The sequence below is a fragment of the Frankliniella occidentalis genome, unplaced genomic scaffold, assembly GCF_000697945.3.
Source record: "Frankliniella occidentalis isolate FOCC.00 unplaced genomic scaffold, Focc_3.1 Scaffold190, whole genome shotgun sequence".
Taxonomy (NCBI): domain Eukaryota; kingdom Metazoa; phylum Arthropoda; class Insecta; order Thysanoptera; family Thripidae; genus Frankliniella; species Frankliniella occidentalis.
The window spans coordinates 435785-440915 of record NW_026267316.1 but is presented as its reverse complement, the minus strand read 5'-3'; positions in this window follow the sequence as shown (position 1 = coordinate 440915).

The window sequence follows — 5131 nt, the reverse complement described above, 5'->3', positions numbered from 1 at the left end:
TATAATATATAGTACTGGGTACACGGCTCAGGCGAGTCGGCGACCCCTCGCTTTTAAGTTTCTTCTTTGAGCTGCTCCCGCCAATATTGAAATTGCCCTGGATGCGGTCGGAGGAAGGCATGGATCTGTTTCTATCACTCAAGGTGGCTCCTGGTAGAGGAGGTGGGGGCGAGGCGGTAGTAGGTGGTGATCGAGCCTGAGACCCGAGACGCCCGCGGTGGCGTGGCGATGGCGCATGCGACGGGGGAACATTTTTGTAACGTAACTTTTGCGGTCGTTTATGTTCCGTTATTGATAACGTTACTTATGAATTTTTCTGGAACAGTTTCAGACCTGTAACGTTACAAAATGTAACAGAATGGCTTTCACCATTTCGTTGCCGGTACGATTCGTAACGTTACATCTCAAAGTTTATGTAAAGTTCGTTCCATGAAACGTTTTATTCGGACCGGTCCGAACTGTTACAAATTGTAACCGAACCGATGATGGAACCGTTCCGTTACCGTTATTTGTACCGTAACGACAAGAGGACGAAACTGACCGGAACACTATGTATTTTGTAACGTAACGACAAAGCGGTACGTTACTGATCCCTGGGTGCAGCACCCATGGCCTGCCTGGCCGCGGGGGGTGGGGGGTGGCACGGGTGCTGTGCGCACCCTCACACACTCCAGGAACATGAACAACTTGGTTTAGGAGCTGAACACACAAACGCGCGCGCACATACACGCACACACACACACACACACGCTCACCTCAACGGCCGGCTCGGCCTCCAGGGGTGCCGCAGTTGCCTGCTGCACGGCGGCCACCTCAGGGCTGCGTGGAGGCGGTGGTGGAGGCGGGCTCGCCGGCGGCGTCGCGGGAAGGCTGCGGGGGGTGGAGGCGGCCTCCGGGCCCACACACACCATGTCATACTCCTGAAAAAGACGGTCACAAACAGATATTTGTTTCTGTTCAACACGTGTGCACGCCCAAAACGGTAGGGGCGTGCGACGCACACATGCCCATGCACACACACGCACGCGCGCGCAGACAGCGCAGGCGTCGTCAGGCACGGCGCCAGGCGCAGCACCAGGCGCGAGCCGCCCGCAGGTCGAGGACTTGGACGGCGTGCCCCGTTGGCGAGCACGACCTGCTCCAGGATCACGTCGAGAGGGTCGGTGCACGGCCCACCAGGACACCGATGTCCTTCAAGACGAATCAGGGCCTCGGATTCTGCACTTTTATGTGCAACGCACTTGATTCAGGATGACTTCGCAGACTGTCCCTGACGCCAGCGATGGCCATGCAATCCCTCGGGCGCCCCTGCGCCCCTGGGGCCTTACGAGGGGCATAACTGCAAAAACAGTCAATAAGGGTGAGACATCTGAGGAAATTAAGTAAATTTTCAATACGATTTCGACATGTCTCCGTTTCAGACATCAACAACTGTCAATTTGAGTATATCAACCTGAAATTTCTCAAAAAGAACAAAAAACGATTTGTGTGAGAGACCTAGAGTTAGGATGTAGGGGTGGTTGCGCAGATGGGGCTGACGATCGGCAGAGAGTGTGGGAATAGCTATCTGCTATCTGGCGTTACAAGATGTTAAGTAAGGTTATCCGCGACCCATAGAGACCAAGAGCGTTATTTTCGAACCCAAGGACCGTCCTTAAATGAGAAATTTACAATGTGTCCATTTAGGGGTGGTTTGTGTACCTCGACAGGTACACCCCTAAGTTTTTGACCTGATTAGACCTAACAAGCGGCCAGGGGACCGTCACAAAATGACCTCGGCAGACCAACCTCACAACGACTTGTGGTCCCGCGATGCGGTAGGGCCCTTTGCTTGTGGACCGTACGAGATCGATATCTGCGGTCTTGGTAGCTCAGTGGTCTGCGTGCCTGGCGGCTGGAAAGTAAGCCGGGTCTGGCACGGGTTCGATCCCGACCGGGGCGCAACCAATTTCTCCACCTCGGTGCCTTAGTTGATGATCATGGCAACAGCTCGAAAACTCGTCCTTGTCCGTTTCGCACAATCTCACGTTCTTAGGCCACGCTACGCAGGGCCATTAACCACATATAAGTACGAACCCGCATATCATGAATACTCTGTGAAGGCAGTGATCACTTTCGACTCCGACATATGCTGGTCATCGCCCACTTTTTGTTTTCCCCGATAAGTGCCAATCTATAGGCCCCTGTTATTGCTATACTTTCGCCCAAAAGCCAGATATCTGCACATCAGATTTTGTCATATGTCATATTTTGTCAACAACAAACACCCACGAATATCTTACAACTGTCACATAGGCAGGATAGCATTTTACCTATAGTATTTGTACACGTTTTGGAGGTATTTGTATTGAATAAATTGGAATATGAAAATTCTATTTGTTGTGTTACGTGCCTACTTTTAACTATGGATGGAATAGATGCATATGGAGACGAAAAGTTCATGCTTGTCGTATAGGCAGGGTAGCATTTTACAAGTATTTGAACAGGTTTCCGTTGTATGTGTATTGAATAAATTGGAATATAAAGATACTATGTGTTGTTATTCCTTGATGCACCTCCCTATGGACTGCATATAGTCATGATGTACAAATGGACACAGTTGACAGAACGTGTTTAAAGCCCTTGCAAAGGCGTCCAAACCGTCGGAAGTAATTAATACAGTCATAATCTACAGTACTTGCTAGAGCCAAAATGCCACTGTCGTGTAGTCGCAACACCTATTCCGGTTGGGACAGAAATGCTTGGAACAAAATTGCTCCTTGGAACAAAATTGCTCCTTGGAACAAAATTGCTCTTTGGAACAAAATTGCTTGGAACAAAAACACGTCAAAATCTTGGAAGTAAATTGCTCTTTGGAACAAAATTGCTTGGATCAGAAATATGCCCAATTTGCATCATTTTGGATCAAAATTACCACCTTGGAGCAAAATTGCTTGGACGTAAGGTGATCATCTCGAAACATACCCGAAGGGCTTGGTGATAAGGCCATGACGGACGACGAGAAGCAGAGGAAACAATAGACCATTTCGCCCGAGCCCCACTCGAAGAACAAAAATACCGGAAGTCAAGGTAAAGAGTCACACAAAATAGAGGTTGGTTTGTCGTCAATGTAATTGACAATCTACTCTTCTCCGACCTAAATTTAGTCAAAAATATATTCTTACGGCACAAACCGCTTCAATTCAACGTGTTTAACGGCTAGGAGCGTTCCATATACTGCCCGACTTCCGGTATTTTTGTTCTTCGAGAGGTCGAAAAGCGCTCGGGTGAAATGGTGTATTGTAGAAACAAATGAATAAATGCAGAAACACAGTGACGCGGACTGGACCGACACACACACATACACACACGACGTGCGACCGCTCGCTTCCGATCTTGCTCCGTGACTGCTTGGCTCGGCGTTCCAGCGGACCAGCGTTGCCAACTTCTCGCCGCCAGAGGGCGGTACGGCAGGCTCCGCATTTCGGCCGCTATGGCGGTACGGAGGGAGTGGGGGCGCGCGCGTTTTTGAATGACCTTTTTTTTAGAAAATTGCCTACCTCGCAGGGGCAAACGGATGCTAATAAGGACTAGGCGGGCAAAATCTCTTTTATTTTAATCTACAAATTGAAAATCTATGTTCGGTTCTTCTTCCTCGTTGTCTCGCGACTTGTCCCGGCCGTACAGCGTCGCAGTCGTCATCTTGGCGAAGTGCGACGCGTCCGGCCGGAACGTCGCGCAGCAGCCCGGCCTCCACCGTGTTCCGTGTTCGTGATGAGCCTGTTGCGGGTCTTCGTTTTGACGAGATTTATCTTCGAAAAACATCTTTCGCACTGGGCGTTTGAGTGCGGGGACGACAGCGCCCGGAGGCAGAACAGGGGGAGGGTGTTGAATATCTGCTCCCCGCAAGCATCAGTGAGATGTAGCACCTCGGCCCAAAATTGGTCCGGCTCAGTCAGCAGCCCGCGAAGGTTGGCCGGCAGGGGGGTCAAGGCCCTTCGCAGGCACCTCCACTCCTCGCCCAGGCGGTCGAGGGTGTCGTCGTCTTGTGACACACAGCGCGGGAGCAGCCTGGCGAGGGGGAGGATGCTGTCCGGGCGGCGGGCTTCATCGAGGGCGACAGCTGGAGTGATGGCGTGCAGCTTCGCCAAGACCGGGTCCGCGAGGTCGTATCTCTTCTTTAATTCAATGGCACTTGCTATCATGAAGTTGCGTGCTCTTGTCTTGAAATCTTCGACTAGGTCAGGCCGGGCCAAGCAGGCCGGGCTCTCCAGCTGTCGCCGCACAGTCTGGCCGAGGTGCATTTCTGGGAGGGGCAGGAAGAGCGACGCATCAGCCGGGTTTACCTCATGCAGGGGCTTCCTCAGCAGCAGGGGCCTCTTCATGTAAATCAGCAGTAACTCCTCATACCCGGCACAGATTTTCTCATGCAGCACGGATATTAGAGTTTTTTCTGACTGAAAATACTCGTTTAGTCTTGTAAAGCGAGGAAGCACCCACTGCAAAAACAGTAGGTAGCCTTTTACAAACGGGTCTGACATAGATTTGTGAATTGTTTCGGGTGTTGTCAATCGTTGCCCCGGCTTGCTCGTTGCGGACTGGCTTGGTTGCCGCCGACGCCGCTGCGTGGCGCCACTTGTTCGGAACGATGGTGCTTGCCGCTGCGCAGCAGGCGCGCGCTTTTTGAAACGGAACGGGTTGGTGTGTTCCGTTACAGCAACTTAAGGTGCCCGACCCTGAAACCTGTGCAACTTAAGTCGCACACCTGCTGGACACCTTTTGGTTTGGCACCCCTTTTCCCTGCACAAAGGTCCAGGCCATGCCTATGAAGGGTGTCCTGATGTTAGGCACCCCCTGCCTGTGCCCCTCTGCAGGGGAAGGGCGCCAAACTACAAGGTGTCCTGCATCTATGCGACTTTAGTCGCACAGGTTTTAGGGTCGCGCACTTTAAGTCGCACAGTTGCTGGACACTCCGGATATAGTGTAGGCTTGCAAAACATATAAAGTTGGATAAAAATAACACCGGAGCTGACCTGTGTGCTACGGGCGCGTGTATCTACTCGCCCACCAGAGAACTCTGCGCAAGTGTCCAGTAGGTCCGCATAAGGTGAAGTCAGAGGAGGCTCCAAATCGAATGTTATTCCCCCCCCCC